The sequence below is a fragment of the Rhinopithecus roxellana genome, chromosome 11 (genome assembly GCF_007565055.1).
Source record: "Rhinopithecus roxellana isolate Shanxi Qingling chromosome 11, ASM756505v1, whole genome shotgun sequence".
In the NCBI taxonomy this organism is placed as follows: Eukaryota; Metazoa; Chordata; class Mammalia; order Primates; family Cercopithecidae; genus Rhinopithecus; species Rhinopithecus roxellana.
This window is the reverse complement of record NC_044559.1, coordinates 63,115,270-63,137,432: the sequence shown is the minus strand read 5'-3', so window position 1 is coordinate 63,137,432 and position 22,163 is coordinate 63,115,270. Positions and strand designations below refer to the sequence as shown.

General features: G+C 36.2%; 1 protein-coding gene and 1 pseudogene across 3 annotated transcripts in view; both read left to right on the top strand.

Moving 5' to 3' along the window:
* Nucleotides 1-22,163, top strand: part of RNLS (renalase, FAD dependent amine oxidase) — a 306,853-nt gene that overhangs the window by 65,397 nt on the left and 219,293 nt on the right. The gene's annotated exons all lie outside the window — the stretch shown is intronic.
* Nucleotides 1,887-3,252, top strand: LOC104677743 (annotated as a pseudogene). The gene has a single exon (XR_750089.2). The product of XR_750089.2 is annotated as an annexin A2 pseudogene (transcript).

Sequence of the window (22,163 nt, the reverse complement as noted above, 5' to 3'; positions counted from 1 at the left end):
AAAGTGAAATCTTCAGGATGACTGTTAAGGTAATATAAACTAGTATTTACATAGGATCTTGGCATCTGATAATTTACCCCTTCCTACAACTCTTCCAAGTTTGTTTTAATAGGCCAGTATTCTGGGGACATGATTCTATTCTGGATTTAGAACTTTTCCTCCGAGAGTAGGTTTTTATGCGTATGTTGAGTAAAATATTTATTCAGAGATAGGGCTCATCTGTGCCATATGTGTGAGATATAGAAGACGGCAAGTAAGAGGCAAAGTATGGGATTACCTGCCTCTTACCACCTCAATCATCAATTTCTTTTCTTAATATGCCAAGAAACAGTTTCACATTTATGTGGATATCTCAGTGTCCCTAGCTTGAGCCTAAGCCAGCCCCATCACCCAAATGCGCATACGTTTGGGCATGTCTATGAGACTGGTGAAACTGACCTGCTAGAAGACAATTCACAAGAGAGGCTAGATAGCGTTTCTGGGGAGAGAACTCCTTCCCAGGAAGGACAAAGGTAGACAAAGTTGAACTAGTAACAAAACTTTAATAACTGTTGCGAGTGATACTTTTGAGAATTATCATTGTGCCCATCACTTGATTCATCTACCGGCCATTACCCCTTAAAATATCCTGTGACTCTTATAGGGAGATAGACAGGAAAGAACTGTAGAGAAAAACAAAGAGCTTCTCACTAAAGTCTTGGAAGCCTTTGGAGCAGTACCGCTTCAGTATTTGTGTGAAAAAGTACATCCCTGAAACAGGGAATGAGGCACTTCCAGACAGTCGTCCACTTTTCATGCAACAGAGTAACTTCTACATATTATGAATTTCAGAGAACCCAAAGCAACTTTAGGTCTTCGGGGACTCTGGTTCACTGACCAGAATGCAACAGGAGATTGTGGTGTCCATAAGACATGGGCACAATGTTTGGCAAAGGCAGCAGTATCCAGCAAGTTACAGTGGTAAATTAGTGATATGTCAGCTGGAGGCAGCTGCTAAATACATTTAGACACCATTGCAGACCTCAGAGATTGAGTTTCAGACATCATGGATGTGGGGGATACCTAGTGCAGGAAAAGAGAACAAAATGTCAGGTATCTCATATATATATGTAGCTGGCAGTGCTTATTCAAGAGCACACATGAGATAACCCTTGGAGATCCATAAGTATTTGTGAAGGGCTTTGTAGGACATTAGAGATACTGCATTTTAATAGGTAGGGTCAGGAGGCAGCACAAATAGAATCCTTAAGTTTCTTGGGCTTAGTGGAAGGCTTTTTTCTATTTCTTTTTTTTTTTTTTTTTCTGGTTGTTAAAGACATCTTGAACAACAATATTTGACATTTTTAAGAGAGACACAATATATGTTTTAGAAATTATATAAATATATATGTTGTTTTTATAAGATTAAGGAAATGATAATGATGCCTATGTAAGCATTAGTCTACTGTCTAATAAATGAGATTACAGGTGGGAGGCAATATATATATGAAACTCTTTTATACAATGCCTGGAATTTAGAAGTGTGCAAACATTTCTAATCTTTCAATCAGGAAGATGCTTATAATTCAGGGAAGGATAAGGATAGAACATTTGATAGGCTTGTAAAAGAATATCAGTTCAAGTCTGAATGCATATTAGGTTCACCTGTGGAGATTTTTAAATACAGAAATGCCTGGGAGGATCCCAGATCTCTGAATCAGGATCTCTGGCTGTAGGACTCAGGTACTTTTTAAACACTTCTCAAATGATTCTAATGAGGAGCCAAGCTTTTGAATCACTAATGTGAAAGATGGAGAAAGTACTAGTTTTCTTCTTTATGAAACTAGAAGCCAAAGGACTATCTTTTCTTTCTTTAGCAATATACAAGGGTCAATTGAAAAGAGTACTTGGGGCTCGGCATCTGGGGACGCTCTCAGCTCTCGGCGCACGGCCCAGCTTCCTTCAAAATGTCTACTGTTCATGAAATCCTGTGCAAGCTCAGCTTGGAGGGTGATCACTCTACACCCCCAAGTGCACATGGGTCAGTCAAAGCTTACACCAACTTTGATGCTGAGCGGGATGCTTTGAACATTGAAACGGCCATCAAGACCAAAGGTGTGGATGAGGTCACCATTGTCAACATTTTGACCAACCGCAGCAATGCACAGAGACAGGATATTGCCTTCGCCTACCAGAGGAGGACCAAAAAGGAACTTGCATCAGCACTGAAGTCAGCCTTATCTGGCCACCTGGAGACGGTGATTTTGGGCCTATTGAAGACACCTGCTCAGTATGACGCTTCTGAGCTAAAAGCTTCCATGAAGGGGCTGGGAACCGACGAGGACTCTCTCATTGAGATCATCTGCTCCAGAACCAACCAGGAGCTGCAGGAAATTAACAGAGTCTACAAGGAAATGTACAAGACTGATTTGGAGAAGGACATTATTTCGGACACATCTGGTGACTTCCGCAAGCTGATGGTTGCCCTGGCAAAGGGTAGAAGAGCAGAGGATGGTTCTGTCATTGACTATGAACTGATTGACCAAGATGCCCGGGATCTCTATGACGCTGGAGTGAAGAGGAAAGGAACTGATGTTCCCAAGTGGATCAGCATCATGACTGAGCGGAGCGTGCCCCACCTCCAGAAAGTATTTGATAGGTACAAGAGCTACAGCCCTTACGACATGTTGGAGAGCATCAGGAAAGAGGTTAAAGGAGACCTGGAAAATGCTTTCCTGAACCTGGTCCAGTGCATTCAGAACAAACCCCTTTATTTTGCTGACCGGCTGTATGACTCCATGAAGGGCAAGGGGACTCGAGATAAGGTCCTCATCAGAATCATGGTCTCCCGCAGTGAAGTGGACATGTTGAAAATTAGGTCTGAATTCAAGAGAAAGTACGGCAAGTCCCTGTACTATTACATCCAGCAAGACACTAAGGGCGACTACCAGAAAGCGCTGCTGTACCTGTGTGGTGGAGACGACTGAAGCCCGACATAGCCTGAGCGTCCAGAAATGGTGCTCGCCATGCTTCCAGCTAACAGGTCTAGAAAACCAGCTTGCGACTAACAGTCCCTGTGAGGGTGACATTAGCATTGCCCCCAACTTCATTTTAGTTGCCTAAGCATTGCCTGGCCTTCCTGTCTAGTCTCTCCTGTAAGCCAAAGAAATGAACATTCCAAGGAGCTGGAAGTGAAGTCTATGATGTGAAACACTTTGCCTCCTGTGTACTGTGTCATAAACAGATGAATAAACTGAATTTGTACTTTAGAAACAAAAAAAAAAAAAAAAAAAAGAAAAGAGTACTTGGATCTAGTCCTGGACTTTACTAATGAGGAGGGTCACTTAATCTCTTTCTTATCAGTTTCCCAACTGTCTAATGGAGGCTGTGATACTTTCTCTCTAGAGCTATTGTATTAACAGCAGTGATACATCTATACCATAGGAGCTGACCTGTAGTACCCATAGTAGGTGGACAATCCATATTACTTCTTACTGTTCCTTTTCTCCTCTCTCTAGGTAAACGGTGATTTTTTTTCCAAAACAAGTGCTTAAGCATCCCAGGTTTACCCTGGACTTTAACTTTCCATCTATGTATATTTGACCATGTGCCTATCTTGCTAGATACTCAAGATGAAGCTTTTGCAGTTTATAGTATAATGCGAGAGACGAACAGCAAACCAATTGTATTGATATTTATTCAATTGCAATTTTGTTAAATGTCACAAATGTAAATGACATATTGTAGGGATCTCTAATAAGATTTTCTAACTTAATTTACAGTGTATTTTAGCCTTCTGCTTTAGCTATCCTTTTTTTCATATTGATGTATTGACATAATCTTTTTCCTCCAATGTTAATGTAGAAAGGCTTATTGTAGGGAATAAAAATCCCTTATCCACAAGTATAAATGAACAGATGCATACTATATTTTGCCTGTGGGTTACATTATACGTATGCATGCTACTTACTGTTATGGGTAAATAGTGTATCCTTAATGCCAAGTTTTCTGAAAGCCCCTTTTTCATGTATTTTAATAAAAAATCTAGGGCTTAAATTTTATTTAAGCTGTTGGATTAAAGACAAAAAGACTAGTTTTCATTATGGTCTAACTTGGCTGAAGTGACAGTGAAGAGGCATCCAGAGTCAGCTCTATTTGGCAACACTAAAAAGAGAAATCTCTCTTACCATGTTTTCAAAAACAACTTTCAATTAAATTTCATTTGGGATTAGGGCCTGTCCTAGTTACATACTTCAGAAAATTAAGATTTATAACAAAAGAATCTTAATGTTTTAATACCATTAGCCAAGCTATAATCTATTTATTTTTTCCCATTGTGTAAAATTCAGTGTTCCTTTTCAAATGGTATGAGAATTTTCTCTCCGAACCTTCTGTGTTGGCAGTCAGGTTTGGTTAGGTGGAAAAATATTTATTCAGTTACAGATTATATAAGTCTGTTTAGCTTTTCACTTTTTATAAGTAATTTAGGCCTTCAGGCATTTCTGTCTATAAGAAGTTTCAAAGAAATTTCTTAACTGAATAGCATAGGTGCCCATGTTGAAAGATTATCTTAAAATTGGCAGTAAAAAATTAGATGAATAAACGGCTCATGGAAGTCACTTTTTAAAATTTATCAACCTTTATGTATATATGTAAAACACAAAGGGCAATTTTTCTCAGTTCATATTATATACCACATAAAATAAATACCAAAGTAGACCTTTGAGACAATATTGTAAAAATTAGCACATTCAAACCATTTAAAATTTCAAAGCATTGCTAAAACATTAAACCTTTTAGATATGTTCTCAATGAAATATTATTATCCCTATTTTATAGCCAGTGTTATGGACATCCAAGGACAATGCTGATTTTGTTAATAAATGGTGCATCAAATAAGTACGTGGTAAAAAATGAAAAGTTGATACATTTATTCTTTCCTTATTATGTAAAGTATGTTTGTAATAAAAAGGAGTTCTGTACATAGGGCAGTAGATTTATGTACAATGAATTCATAATGGTTTCCCAGATGTTCATATTTAACTAGCAACCATTATGAAAGGAGTAAGGCTTTCAAAGGTTATCTTTCTGATTAACAGCTTTCACCATTCCTAGCTGGCTGATTTTATAGTCTGCCAGGGAAATTAACCATGTCACCTCCAGATCATAGCTATCATAATATGGATAGAATACAATTCCACATAGTTCTATCATATTTTGAAATGAAAACTAGATTATGACTTGATTTCACTTAATGGTTGGTGTATTGTCATAGACATATTGAATTTCCCAAAATCTGAAGGAAAATGAACAGTTTGTCAAAGTTGGTATATCTGATGGGAAATGAACAGTTTGTCAAAGTCGGTAGATGGTTTTAAATGCTGTACAAAAATACAGCTGTCAACAGAGATGAAACATATGACCACAAAAGCACTCTCAAGGATTCTGTGTCCAATAATTAATTGTTCTTTTTTTTACAATGCCATCCACAAATGCCTTTGTGTCAAATTTCATTTTCTAAGAAGAGCATCTTTTTGAAACAAACTAACCCAGTAGTAAAGAGGAAAATACTAAATCAGAAAAATACCAACTTTATAGATGGACTAGAAATTTTAGGGAGTTCTTTACAGTCTCAACAATGAAATGTAGCCATGAATGCATGGGCCTTCTTAAGCTTGAGTGGCTTATTATAATCAGACTAAGTTCTCATACTGTGTAATTCCATTGTAGTTTATGACTTAAATCCATAAGAACTATAACTGAAAGAGCCTTGCCTAATCAAAATAAAGTTTATTTACATATTCACATTATAATCTAAAGAACAAAAGTTTTAATTTAAAATCAGCTTTATCTCTTTGTCCTGAATGGAAAATAAAGAATTTTTATTTTTTCCTCAGTTGTGACATTCTTGCCAGAACTCATGAATGTTTCTATATTTCTCTAATGTCCAGATTTAGGTATTTCCTTATCCAACCATTTTTCCTTCTATATCTTCTAACCCTTTGTATTAGTTTGCTAGGGCTGCCATAACAATGGCACAGACTGGGTAGCTTAAACAATAGAAATTTATTTTCTCATGGTTCTGGACCTAGAAGTTCAGGATCAAGGTGACGACAGGTTAGTTTTGTCTGAGGCTTCTCTCTGTGACTTGCAGATGGCTGCCTTCTCACTGTGTCCTTTCAAGGTCTTTATTTTGTGTGTGTGCTTCCTTGGTGTATTTCTTAGTGTCCAAATTTCCTGTTCTCTTAAGGACACCAGTCAAATTGGATTAGGGCCCACCCTAAAGGCTTCATTTTATCCTAATCACCTTTCTAAAGGCTCTGTCTCCAAATACAGTCACATTCTGAGATACTAGGGGTTCGGGCTTCAACACATGAACTTTAGGGAGACACAGTTCAGCCCATATCACCCTCTATGTTTCACTCCCACTCTCTCTCCATCCTTTCCTTTTTCTTATTTCCTTACTTTTTTCTTAAATATTTATTGAGCACCTGCTTTGTATGCTAGCCAGTGGGCTAGAGGCTGAAAATACAATGATTAATGAATGAAATATAGTTTTTTTCCCTTAATGATCTAAGGGAGAAAGCAAGGAAGTAGCTGATTACAGAAGGGTAATGTTCTGATCAGAGTGCACACAAGATGCTATGAAAGAATAGGGCAAGGCCATTGAAACCAGCCTTGAGGAGTTAAGGAAAACCTTTGCTGTAAAAGCAGCCTTTTAGCCAAGTCTTGAATGACCAGTAGCAATTAGTCAGGAGAAAAGTATTGAGAGAATGTTGCACAAAGAAGAAGCAACATACACAAGAGCCCATAGATGGGAAAGACATGGCATAATTGGACCCTGCAAGTAATTCAGTAGAGTTTAAGTGAAGCAGATTGTAAGGTTGAGACAGAAACAGTAAGTAATGGAGAAATACTGAGTCAGCATTTGGTACCACTTACAAATAAATTCATATAAAAATAAATTTATGCTTGGAAAAATAAGTCATATTAAAATCAAGATAGAAATGACAAACCTGGAAAAATATTAGGAACTCAGAGAAGAGTTAGTTTCCTTAATATAGAGAGTTCTGTGAATCAGTGTGATAAGGCCAGTAATATAGTAGAAAAATGGACAATAGACTAGAGTTGAAAGAAAAAAATGTAGCCATTATTTTAAAAAGCAAGTGTTGGTGAACATATACAGAAACTAGAACCCTTGTTGGTGAGAATGTAGAATGGACAGCCACTATGGAAAACAATATGGAGTTTCCTCCAAAAATTAAAAATGGAATTGTCATAAGATCTAGCAATCCCACTTCTGAGTATATATCCCAAACACCCTGAAATCAGGCTCTTAGAGAGATATCAGCATTTCCATGTTTATTGTAGCGTTTTTCACAATAGCCAAGATATGGAAGAAAATGTGCATATATTTACAGGCAACTTAATCCTATTTGGTGTTAAAAAATAAGGCAATCTTACCATGTGCTGCAACATGGATGAACCTGAAGGACATTATACTAAGTGAAATAGGCATGCCATAAAAGGACATATACTACATGATTCCACTTACATGAGGTATCTAAAAGAGTTAAACAAGAAAACAGAGAGTAGAATTGTGATTTCCAAGGGTTAGGGAGAGGAAGAAATAGTGGTTACTCTTCAGTGTGTATAAAATTTCCATTATGAAAGATTAGTAAGTTCTAGAGATAGCTGTACAGCATTGTGCCTATAGTTAACAATTAGTTAACAATATTGTATTGTACATTTAAACATTTTTAAAGAGGTGATATGGTTTGGCTGTGTGTCCCTACCCAAATCTCATTTCAAATTGTAATCCCCATAATCGCCATGTGTTGAGGGAGGGACCTGGTGGGAGGTGATTGGATCATGGGGGTGGTTTCCCCCATGCTGTTCTTGTGATAGTGAGTGAGTTCTCACAAGATATGAAGGTTTTATAAGGGGCTCTTTGCCCTTCTCTCTCTCTCTCTCACCTGCTGCCATGTAAGACATACTTGCTTCTCCTTCTGCCATGATTGTAAGTTTCCTGAGGCCTCCCCAGCCATGTGAAACTCTGAGTCAATTAAACCTTTATTATTTTTTTAATAAATTACCCAGTCTCGGGCAGTGTTTATTGCAGTGTGAAAAGAGACTAATATAAGATAGTAGCTCTCATGTTAAATGTTCTTACCATAATAAGACAAATAAATAGGAGGTATTATGGATAGAACGTTGTACCCGAAAGAAAATGCAAGTAGTTATTAAACATGGAAAAAAAATGTTGAACTTCACTAAAATAAATGCAGAACAGCACTACTACACAATCCCTTTACATCTTTGATATTGCCACGTATTTAAACATTTCATGATAGTATATTATAAAGGCAAAGAAAAACAGACACTCATCTACATTGTTGGTGGGAGTGTTAACTGTTACAATCTCAACAGAGCAAAATTTGGCAATATCTCCCAAAATTATAAATGCACAATCCCAGCGATTTAATTTCTAGGAAATATTCATACATGTATGAAATGGTGTTTATACAAGTTTTCATTACAGTGCTAATTATAATGACAAAAGTTTAACATCTAATAGTTAATAATATTCATTCAGTATTTCAGGGGAGGTATAGTGATATCTGCAACTTATTCAGAAATTAATAAAAAATTACAATGGATTGATAGAGTGATGAAGGGATGATTAGATACATGATAAAGCAAGTAATACTAAAATATAATTTATAGAAACTATCTGGTTTGTATCTGAGTGTTTAATATAAAATTATTTCAACTTTTGTGTACATTTGAAAACTTTTATAATAAAATGTTGGGGAAAAAGATGGCTAATAATCTTAAAGTCTGACCACAGGGACATGGTTTACTTAGTGATAGTGCATCCATATTTTGGAACATGACAGCTGTTTAAAAAAAAGAATGAGACAGATGTTTGTGTCCAGATAGGGAAGGCTCTGCAAGATATATTATGAAGTGAAATAAGAAAGATGTCAAAGACTATGTAGTATGTATACCACCATTTGTATTTAATATCTCTGAAAGGATGTGCAAAACATTGGGAAAAAAATATAGCCTCTGGTAGGAAAACTTCTTCTGGAGGAAGGAGTGCAGAGGAGGTATATTTTTTTCTACATTTTTGAATTTTGAATCATGTGCATTTACTGTCCATTCAGAGGTAGAGTTTAAAAACATAATACTTATTGGGCCAGATACTTTTGATGTCTTTCTTTATGTAATTCTCACTGTCAGCCTGCAAGGTAGGTATTATTATTACCATTTGCACTTGAGAAAAGGAGAGGTTCTGAGAAGCTTAATAATTTATCCAACACCATACAACTAATAAAGGAGAAAGGCATAGTTGAGACGTAGGTGTAACTTTGTGCTGCTGGTAATGAGAGGAGTGTTGCATTCCAGACAGAGGAGTCAGCCTAAGCAAAAGGCACAAAGGTGGGAGAATGAAGTGCTCACTGGGCACCTGTGAGCAGTGCAGAGTAGTTGGAGTGTAAGATGCATTGTGGAGAGTAATGGAAGAGAATGTAGATGAAAACTACAGGCCAGAGTATAAAGGAAACTTAGACACTACATTATGAAATGTGTACTCTGTCTTACAGATATTTAGGAGCAATAGGTGATGTTAAATAAAGCTTTTAAAAATTACTTTTTGATCCACCATTCCTTTTTGATGGTGAAGGATAGGCAGACATAAAAAAATGACAAGTTTGGGTAACTGGCTTAATAGGGAGCCTGTGTTACCTATGTTGTTTCGTGAGTATCTGTGAAGTAATGAGTAAGAAATATTTTATGAACTGCAAAGCGCTTTTCATTACAAATTACATTTTATATACACCTATGAAGAAGATCCTACTTTTCTGTATTAGAAACCTACCATATAGAACTACACACAGATAACTTACTTTAGAAAGAATTGTGTCCAAAGAGGATTTATTTCTGACATAAAAGTGTGCAAACAGACTGCTTCCCATTTTTTTCTCTAAATCACATCTTCCTTTTAAAAAGAAAGTAATAAAAATAGTTGACACTATTGAGGGATATCTGCATATCAGAATTTTCCCAACTTCTTTGTTGCAATATTTAGTGTATGTGTGTGTTATTTACTAGCAAGATTTCCCTTGCATTTTAATGCATGCTGACTCATTTGAATTCATTTAAATATAGTATTACTGATTTACATTCAAGGATGATTTTACATTGTTATTTATAAAAGTAAAAAATTGTAAACAACTTAAATATCCACAATAGCAGTTTGTTTAAATAAATTATTGTGCATTTATATTATGGGATGTTATGAAGGCATCAAAAATGGGATTTCAAAGAGTTATTAATGGCCAATAAAAAAATGGAAAACAAAATTGTATCTACAGCATGACTATCACTTTAAGAACATGAGTGACTTCCAGGTTGTTAAATCCAACTATTAACCATCAGCCATCATTGTACTTGACCTACCTGGAGCATTTGAGTGTAGATCACTATCACTCTCTCCTTCTTTAAATACTGTCTTCACTTGGTTTCTGGGACAGCACTCCCTCTTGCATCCTTCCTAACTTCTCTTTGTTTCCTCATTCCCACTCATCTTCTGTGGGCCTATAAATGTTGGCATAACCCAGGACTCAATCCAATTTTCTCTACCCTTCCCCATCTATACCTTCCTCATCCAGTTTCAGGACATTAAGTCCCAAACATACATCTTCAGCTTGAGTATCTCCCCTGAACTCCAGTCTGCTCAGGAATTCCACCTGCTTGTCAATTAAGTGCACCATACTGAACTTACACAAGATAAACTTCTGGTTCTTTCCTTTACAAACATTCTTTCAACAATCTTCACTGTTTCAGAAAATGGCAAGTCTGTCTGACTACAGTTGCTCAGGCCAAAAGTCATACCATTATCCTGGGCTCCTCTCTTTGACATCTCACATTTTATTTACCCAGGGAGTGAGAGAGCTGCTGTAATTGCCTTTGGCCTGTACATCATAGAGGGGTGATTCTCCTGAAAAATGAAGGACTGAGTTTCTCAGTGCAGCTGTAGAAGGCTTAGAACCTAACAATGGTTGGCCTGATAGTGAGGGAAGGAGATAATGCCCCATTGAATTCAAATTTTAGAATAGATTTCTTCCTCCTCTTAATCCATATTCGTATGTCTCCCATTGTTTCAATTCAAAACTTCAGATTTTTTTTCATTTGTCAAATGGGCATAATAATTGTCTGGGCCTCATATTGTCTTCTTATGTGGATGATTTTTTTTTAAAGTAGATAAGGTGCTAATTAATATATTAGTGTTTTATATTATAAAATAAAGAGCATAAAGCTTTATTATGTGAACCTTTTTTTTTTTCTTGAGACGGAATCTTGCTCTGTTGCCCAGGCTGCAGTGGGGTAATCTTGGCTCACTGTAACCTCCGCCTCCTGGGTTCAAGCGATTCTGCTGCTTCAGCCTCCTGAGTAGCTGGGATTACAGGCGTGTGCCACCATGCCCAGCTAATTTTTTATATTTTTAGTTGAGATGGGATTTCACCATGTTGGCCAGGCTGGTCTCAAACTCCTGACCTCATGATCTGCCCGCCTCGGCCTCCCAAAGTGTAAACCTTTAATAAAATATTAACTATTACTTATCTGTTACTTATTTTTATCTCTGGTGATACAAATACATCCTCTTTATAATAGAGATACTTACATAAATTGATTACTACTGAGTGAAGCATTTTAGAGATATGAGAAGTTTAGCAAAAGCTTTGTTCTGAAGCTGCTTGTGATATGAGTCAGTGGAGTTTTTAATGGACACTATTAAAAAATTTCTTGTTTGAATAATTTAAAAAAATTATGTTTCAGTTTTTGTCTATTTTCTTGCCAGTTTATATCAGGATGGTTATCTGCCTCAATTTTTTTCTTTAAATATTTTAAAATGTGGAGTCCTCTCTTCTGTTACACAGTACCGTTTCATATTATCCCAAGTGTGCATTCAATTTATATATACACCATGCTATTCTACTGGGGAAAATATGGTCCTTCATCTAAAAGCCTAACATAAATTTGACACACTTTCATGAAACGTGAAATGGTTGAGACTTCTAATCCTAAATTATTTTCTAAATGTTCATTTATATTAAAAGCCTCAGTAGGCATATGTACTCCAAATGTTAATATCCTAGGGGATTACTTACAATGGTCATTTGGACATAGCTACAAAGGAGACTATGAAAAATTTATCAGAGTTGGAATGGGGCTTGATAAGTCATCTTGGCAGAAACAGTCCTATATTGTTCCAGGCAGATGGGTAGTCACTCTTATTGCTTTTAAAGATATTTGAGGAAAAAAGGTTATGTGACCAATTAGTATCTTATTTTGGTATTTAATAATCATAGCTGTGAGGAAATCTTTCCTTAATCTTTCTTTATAGGTGTTACCATTTAAGCCTTCCTTTCCCCCTCCCCCAACCCACCTTTTTATTATGTGCTTGGTAGAGGACACCTGGCCTATAAAATAACCTTTTGCACTTATTTTTGAGTTGTCTCCTAATCTTTCATTTTTTAAGCTAATGTTCTTAAAATTCAACTTAACCATTTTGTGGCATTTTTAAAAAGGCAATCAAATGCTTTATATATTTTAATATGACTTCAGAACTGAGATTATTAGAACTGCCCTTCTCCCCTCCCGTCCTGTCCCTTCCCCTCACCCTCCCCTCCTCTCTCCTCTTCTCTCCCTTTTTTTTCCTCTCTCTCTTATTTCCTTTCTTCCACTAATTCTATCATTCAACAAATACTTTTTCTAAACCTACCCAGATCTGCCACTATGCTACGTATTGTGAATGCAATGGGGAACAAGATACATGCGGTCCATTTTCAGATGGAGTTCACAGACAAGTGCAGTTCTGTCCCTCATTTAGGATAATGTGCAACAGTTGCCTGTCTTTGTTTGCCAATGTCAAAGACCAGCCTATCACAAAATCCTAATCATACAATTTTTTAAAAAGGGATGAGTCCATCTAGGTGTTCATTAGCATCATAACATTAAACTTGAAAGTTCTACATTTTGTTCAACATCACTTTACTGCAAGCCAAATAAGAGCCACAGAGGAATTCCATTCAGGAATGAAGGGGGAGACCTACACAGGCAATCTTAGAAGGGGTTTACGAACGAGGTCCCCCACCACCACCCCCCACCCCCGCCAAAAGTGAATGTCTTGCCAAAGAAAAAGTAGTCATTCTAAAATGATTGTATTCCAGTACCCAGGGGAAAATGTGCAGTGCCTTTGAGAATGGGTGGAGGGTGATAGTAAATCAGGAAACTGGCAGTTATATTTAAGGATTAAGCTAACAATGAGAATATTTGACATTATTGGTGCTAATGTTTCTTTTTTTTCCTTAAATTTTTGCGTAGTTTTCCTCTGTATAAACAGTGTCTCAAAGGGACATTATTCCTAACTGGAGTAGAATATTGGGAAAGCAGTAGAGGGGAATTATGGGAAATGGGCCTCCACCAAAAGACAAAGCTGTAGTATTTTAACTCTTCACTAAACTATGCCAGAATTTAAAGAAACATTGGCACCAATAATGTCAAATATTCTCATTCTGGGCTGCTACAGCCACTACCACCATCATTACTAACAACTCACAAGCTACTGATAGGAAAACACTAATAAAAGTCATTAGAATTATAACAAACACTGATGCCAAATAACAACATGCAGCAATAATCCTAGCCACATGTACCGAGTACTCACTATGTGCCAGACACTGTAGCAAAGACTTTAACATACATTATCTCATTGGGTCATCACAACATATCCACATGGTAGAAAACTATTAATGTCTCCGTCTTACAGATGAGGAAATAAAGCCATGGAAAAATCATATAATTTTCCTTAGGTTACACAGTTTGTAAGTGGTGGAGTTATTCAAACACAGATCTGTCTATTTGCATAGAAAACAATCATAACCACGAAGCTATGGTTCCTCAGAATCTCTGACCTTTTACCTCACTCACGAACCCTCATTTCAAGCTGTTCATCGATCAGAATTCATTATTTTTCCCAAGTCCAGCACATACACAGTTGGCAACTGAAGACAGGATAAGAGACTTACTAATAAAAGCTTTCAACATAGTGCTTACTTAAAATACAGAGACCACTCAAGATTAAAATTCAGGCATTCAAAGAATGGTGATTCATTTTGCAGCTGCAACTGCTGACTATTAACTGATTAACTCCTCTCACTATTGACTGTTTACCCTATTTTAAGGTTGCAGAAATATCCAGTTAATCCCACTGTTATCAATTGTGTAGACATTAGATTTACATATAATCATAGCTCAAAATCATGCTTGTGGCTGTAATAAGTGGTTGCATTCTTTTATCAGTAGATTTAGTTTCCTAGTGGCCAGTAATTTTGAACTCTCAATGTGTGCTGTGATTGAAATTAAATATTCATTATCATCTTTTGAAGTTTACATTGGAAAGTACTTCAAAAACTATCAGTACGTCAAATTATAATGTATTGTATCTCTTTTTAAAAACCTGATAGTGGTAGTCCTTTGTGAATTTTGCTCTTTACAATTCTTTCATCAGTGCAGATGTTAGCAACTCACATGGGACATCTAAAAAATGCCTTCTCATAAAAGCTGTGGAAGAAAGTGAACCATAAATCATGCACTTTGAATATGGGGAGAGTGTCTTGCTATGGTTAGTACAGTTGCTCAAGAACAAATGATTGCAAAAGGAAAGGTTTAATACTTTATTAGCATTACCCTATCATAACACATTTTTATTGATTTGTTTACAGCTGATTGGATTCCTTCTTTTTGGAGTATCATTTAGGATTCACTGTTTTCTATTTTTCAATAGCTTTTTTTAATTACCAGGAAAAATATTCAAAGAAAATTATTATATTCATTGTGTGTGTGTGTGCGCGCGCGCGCGTGTGTGTGTCTTTGGGACAGGTGTGCCCTCAAATGACATATTCGCATTTATTACATTTTATATTTCATCTCTTGTAGCTCTTGGGCTTGACTGATGCAATAAACATGTATAATTATTCTTTCATGCAACTTGGCCATTGGCAGTGATTTTCATAGCAGTAATTTAACTGCTGAGGCTGCAAGTCAAGATTCATGAGTTTTATTAGGATGCTGAACCTTAAAAGCTTATGGTTGACGATGTTATTGACTCTGCATTTCCTCTGTAGTGAAGAGAAAACTGGAAGTGCAGCACTTTTTAATATAGTTCACATGTGGGTGGCTATAAGCTATGAGCTGGAAATTCTGTCAGAGCTCAGTAAGTGACCAACCCTGTTACCTCCACTCTGCCACTTCAGTGGTTGAGCATTTTAGTTGCTTCAGAATGCTTTAGTCTTTCACTTTGAAAACATAAACTTACAGACTTACTTTGTTTTCTGACTTTTTGGTGTTTTAGAATATTCACCCTTTTCCAATTTCTAGACATGCGTTGCATGAAATTTTGTCCACCGTTTTATTATGAAAATGTTTCAAAGACAGGAAAGTTGAAAAACAGTTGGAAAAAACACATCTTTTGCCTTAATGTATCAATTGTTACCATCGTTTCTGACTTATTTTCTCTTCTTATATATAGATATAAATGTATAGATTTTATTTATTTTTAAATTCTTATTTTTTTAATTTTTGCTCATTTGTTTTATTTTTCCTGAGTCATTTGAAAGAAAGTTGCTAAGTTATAGATGTTATATTTTATTCCTTAGTACTTCAGCATGCATTACCTAAAAATAAGGATATTCTGTTTTATAATCAAAATACATTATTACATCTAAGATAGGTAATGATAAATGCACACTGTCATCTAACATAAAGTCTGTATTTCAATTTTCTCAGTTGCCTTGAAAATTCTTAGTTTTAGTTTTCTTTTTAATTCAGGATCCAGTTAAAATCTACTCATTATATTAGGTTGTTATGTCTTTTTAGTTTAATCTAAAGTTTCCTTCCACCATTTCTTCCTGGCTCTGCTTTTTTTGTTATTTGTGACCTTGACTTTTTTGAAGAGTTCAGGTCAGTAGAATATATATGAAGGTCTGGATTTGTCTCACTGTTTCCTTATTAAATTCAGGTTAAAGCAGTGGTTCTCAAACTTGAGGGTATTTCAGAACCATCTAGAGGGATTGTTAAACATAGATGTCTTGGCCCCACCCCCAGAGTTTCTGGGGTCTGTATTGGAACCCAGTCATTTGAATTTCTAACAAGTTCACAGGTAACACCCATGCTGCTGTCTCAGGACTACACTTTGAGAATCACTGGGTTTAACATTTTTCACATAGATAACATGTGCATTCCTTATTGCATTACATCAAGGACACGTGGTGGCATCTGGTTTTACTATTAGCGACAAGTTTGATCATTTGGTTGACATAGTGACTGCTAGATCTCTCCATTGTAAACGTTCATTTTTTCTCCTTTGTAATTAATAAGTTATCTGTGGGGTTTATTCTCTGATATTAATAAATAATCTTTAGGGGGAAGGTGATATAAACTTCTGTTCCTTAACAACCAGGTTTTAACATCCAGTGATGATCCTTGCCTGAATTAATTGTCATTATTCTTTAAAAAACTTTTTTTTGTTATTATTCCTTCTTCTCTCCCACCCTCTCCTCTCTCTGCCTTGAATCCTCCCTTTTCTGTCTCCCACACTTTCTTCCCTCCTCTTCTCTCTCTCTCTCTCCTTCCCTTCCTCGCTTTCTCCAACACACATGCACACAGTTTTTCTTTCTCATGCACACTCACAAACACACAGCGTCTCCGCTACTTCTCTTTCTCTTCCTCTACCTCTCCTCCTTTCCTTCTCTTTAGCTCCCAGTGTTATGATTTATTACCATTGCTATTCTTTTTGAAGCTTCCACATTCCTTTTTTTTTTTTTTTAATTGAGAACCTCTCCTGTGTCCTTTTGAGATGATGCCATAGCTATTGTTAAGCACTTACTGGCTTTCTGGCAAAAGGTATTCAAATCTTACATTGTTCTTTTTCTGCCCTAGATCTGGAATCAACCATTTCTTTTGGTTGGTTTCTTTTAATAGGGAATGTTATTTAGAAGCCAATATCTGGGTTTTCGAGGTTTTTGTTGCTATTTGGAATGTCATTGCTACTAAGACAGACCATAGATTTAATTTTTTAAGAAGTAATGAGCTCATGCTGACATACTCCAGTTCAAATGCAGCACCACAGGTTTCTTCATCACCTCCTCCTAGATCCTGTTGGCATCCACATTTATCTACATTGAGAACCCTGATACTTAAAAAAATAAAAATATCCACTCTCTCTCTCTCTCTCTCTCTCTAATTTGCTCCAATACATACAAAATAGATTCAGAATTACAGCAGTAATACTTCAACCAACAATAACAAAACTACTGAGAAAATTAGATTTTCTTACAAATATTGTCCTTTGAATTTAGTAGAGTGTGTACAGTCTGAGTGCTGTATGCAAGAGTTCCTTTAATTATCATTTTTTGTTTGTGTTATCAACTTGATATAGAGTGTATTTCAATTGTTTCTTTTTTATTCCCTTTTAGGGTTTGCTTTTTCCAACTATTTTAATTTAATTTTTGAATATGTAAATTATTTCCATAGTCAAAGTTAAAACTACATAAAAATGGAAAAGTTTTCTTTCTATTTGTATTTACTAGTTTCAGGTTTATTTTCTAGTGCTTCTTTTTGATAAAAGTAAATTAAAATAGAAACATTTACCCCTATTTATTATACAAAAGAGGCATATTATTCATTACACATTCTTTGGCACCTTTTTTTTAAAAATAAAACCAATAAGACAAAATTATATCCTGGGAATCACCCTAGTATCAACTCATAAAGATCTTCCTTCTTTTTTCTCACAGGTACATATAACCCATTGTGCATGCACTATAGGCAATTTACCCAGTCTCCTAGGGATGGACATTTAGCTTGTTCCCAAAGTTTTGCTGTTATAAGTAATGTAAGTAGCCTAGCTGTCTTGATTCTGGATCTCTCATGAGTTTGAAATGAAGCTATGGGCCAGCTTTCATAAGGTTTAGTTGAGGCTGGAAAATCTACTTCCTAGCTCACTCACGTGGTTACTGGCAGACTTTTGTTTCTTGCTGTTTAGACTTCTCCATAGGCTACCTTAGTATCCTCAAGACATGGCAGTTGGCTTCCCTCGTCCCATGGCTGCTTTCTGACATGGTAGCTATCTTCCTGTAGAATATGATGAGAGAGAAAGCATATTCATCCACCTATCTCCATATCCAAGACAAAAACCATAGTCATTTTATAACCTAATATTACCAGTGACATCCAGTCCTGTCTGCTATATTTTATTAAACTTGAAGTGAGTCACCACATCCAGCCCATACCATAGTCAAGGGAAGGGGAGGGAATAATCTCTACCTGTTGAAAAGAGAAGTGTCAAAAAGGTGTGAACATATCTTGAAAACCGCCACATTGTCTTATTCACAGACCTCAAGCTCACAACATTTGTTCTATGTATGATAGCACCTGTGCTAGATGCTGTTACAAATATATTATCTCACTGGAGTCCTAACAACCATCTTGTACTTGCTCTAGAGTAGAACTGCACATCCATTGAATTGCAACTTTGTAGTTCTAATGATGGTTCCAGGTTATGAATCTATTTGTATAATTATATTCAATATTAAAAAATTTTTGAGTAGTTTGTCTTACATCTCTCTGTTTTTCAGTGACTTAGCTTTTGTTTAAGTGTCTGGAGGACAATGATTTATTTTTATTTTTATTTCTATTTTTTATTTTTGAGACACAGTTTCACTTTGTCATGCAAACTGGAATGCAGTGGTGCAATCTCAGCTCACTGCAACCTCTGCCTCCCATGTTCAAGTGATTCTCCTGCCTCAGCCTCCCAAGTAGCTGGGATTACAGGCATGCACCACCATAACCAGCTAGTTTTTGTATTTTTGGTAGATGCGGGGTTTCACTGTGTTGGCCAGGCTGGTCTCAAACTCCTGACCTCAAGTAATCCTCCCGCCTTGGCCTTCCAAAGTGCTGGGATTACAGGCATGAGCCACCACACCTGACCAGGACAATGATTTTAAAAGAAAGCTTGTTTGGGATTGGGACATGGGTAGTGATAGATTAAAAAAGATTGGCTACAAATTGATTGATGAAGCTGGATGCTGGGCCTGTACCTGGGAAATCACTGTGGTATTTCATCTACTTTTATGTATTTGTTTAAAGTTTGCCTATATGCAAAAGATAAAAGAAAAAGAAAAAAAAAAACAACTTCTCTCTCCCTATATTTTCATTTTTTGTTTTTAAAGATTTATTGTGATCAGAGAATATGTGTTTTTGATCATTGGGAAAAAACAGACTTGTTGTTCTTCTGAGAACTATCAGGTTTTCTGGGTCATCAGGAAGAACCTCAGGTTCCTAATGTGTAGCCCTTCTTCTGTGATAGGATTCCAAAACTTTATAAGAATCACCTGTAGAGCATGCTAAAATGTCCCAGTGCCCAATACCAGCCTGTTTTAGTCTGCTTTGTATTGCTATAACAAAATACCTGAGGCTAGGTAATTTATAAAGAAAAGAGGTTTATTTGGCTTATGATTCTGTTGGCTGAAAAGCCCAAGACTGGACAGCTACATCTGGTGAGGGCCTCATGCTACTTCCACTCACGGTGGAAAGTGAAAGAGGAGCAGCCCTGTGCAAAGGGATCACGTAGAGAGTGAGGATGCATGAGAGAGAAAGCAAGAGAGAGAAACCTAGGAAGCCATGCTCTTTTTAACAACCTACTCTCTGCTCTTCAGGAAATAATCTGTTCCCCCTCCTCACTTCCCCCTCCCCACCCCGGAGAACCCTACCCCACCTCTGCTAAAGGACATTCAACCCTACCCCACCTCTGCTAAAGGGCATTAATCTATTCACAAGGGATCTGCCCAAATGACCGAAATGCTTCCTCCTTACACTGCCACATTGGGGATCAAATTTCAACATGAGTTTTGGTAGAGACAAACCATATTCAAACTATAGGTCAGCCATTATAGTTTAGAATATTTGGATAGAATAAAGAAATCTGCATTTTACACAAGTACCCCTGGGTGTTTCTGATTTCAGTGACAGATGGACCCTAATTCGGTATATCTTGTATGGATTTGTAGCAAGGACACCCTTACAAGTAAGGCAGAACAATGGATACAAAGATGAATGTGATGTTCCTATATTATGCTCCATTTCCTCCAGAAACTTGTAAACTAATAGAGGAGACAGATATGCAATAAGTGTTATAATAGGAGTAAACAGAATTGGGCTGTTTCCATATTGTTATACCAGGACTCAACAGGGGGTGAAGATCATATGGAGCAAATTTCTTGTCTAGATGAGCACAATAAGAGAGAGCTTTGGAAATATAGAGAAATATAATTGTTTGCTTCTCTAAAGAATCAAATGTTTCAAGCTAGTCTTGGCAAGTGCTGAAAATTGTTCATTTTATAGATGATGTCTGATGAGTACCAGGGTTTTAGGTTATGGATTAAAAAGGAATCCACATGCTTTGAATACAAAATGTGCAAATGACGAAGATATTTTAAGAACTAACACATTGCAGTTCAGAAGATCAGCTCACTTAAATGTATCCGTAGACCTTAGGGGAGCTCAGGGGTTGCAATGGGCAGTCATTATCTTAATTTTTCCAATCTGTTCAGGAATACTGAGAGAGGGTTTAAGAATCCAGACTATTGAGAATTCAGGTGTTACCATTTGGCCACCTCATTGTTCAAGTAAAATCGATTTTGTGAATAAGATTGTATACTACTCTTTGCATTGCTGTGGAAGGCATAGTGTTTGGGGAGAGAACTAACAGTTAATTGAATGTCTAATGTGAAATATTTTCCTCACGACTAAATTATGAGATATAGGTAGTATCACCATTTTGATGATGGGGACACAGATAATGACTAAATGATTAAAGGTAATGACTTTTACAGCTAATTCATAATTATTGATCATGTATATATTCCCAGGTAATCAAATCAGTTTCCTTTTGGTATGGAGTTAAATTAGTATTGTTGATATTAACCTTTTCTAATAATAAGCAAGAGGAAGCTTCTAGTTCAGTAGTATCAAAATAATAATAGCTGGCTTACATTAAGCACTTATGAATTAGGTACGGTGTTTAGTGTACATATATACACACACACACATATAGAGATATATACATACCCATATATATACATATATAGATAGATATACACACATCATATATCCCACCTAAATTAAAACAATAATCTCATTACCTAGATGGCTGTTTATTTAGGATAAGGGAAAGCAAATCCAATTTATTCAATTGCTAGACCAAGTCACACAACTATTGCATATCTCCTACTACTACATTACTTGCGAATAATCTCTTAAAGGAGTAAGATCAGAGGAGAAATAAAACAACCAAGCCAAACTTTTTGGAGAGGATGATTATTTAAAATGAGTCTTTGGATTAAACACTAATGATTGAAAGTTATTAGGTTATTAGTTTTGCCATTAAAATGGCAAAAAGTACAATTACTTCTGCATCAACCTAATATATTTCTATTTTCAGAGAGTTGTCAATGTCAAATAGCATGATTTGCTTGCCTTAGTTTGTATGTGCAATTTTAAAAAATGGTTTTTGTCTTGAGTAAAATAAAACAAGGGTATAAAAGTTGAAATGCAACTAAAAAATCCAGGCGATTAGAGAAACATTCACAACCCCATCCCGTGTTCCTAAACAGGAGTCCAGAACTGACTCCAATTTAGTCCAAAATCATTGAAGAGGAAAGTTTACTTCTAGTTTGGAAAATACAGATCCTTCAAATGCAGATGAGTTCATTTAGCTGGAACAAATTAGATCTTTTGTCTTAATCTCAGTGTTCTAAATGAGTCATATGGCTCTCCTGAATACCTCCTGTGGAATTAGTGTAGGAGATGATTTGTCAGTGAAATAATGAATCAGTGACCTCCTATTCAGACTATACCAGGAACTAACTTATAACTAAATTATTTGAGAATAAGCCCTCAAATTTTACGTCTTGTTATTCAGAACTTCTGTTTGGTTCATTGACATAAATGGCTGCTTAGTAAACACTGTTAAAATTGTATACTAACTAGAGGCAGAGCTTTGTTCTCATTAAATCTTTACAGGTTGACTATAAAGGCTACCTGTGACCATACATTCT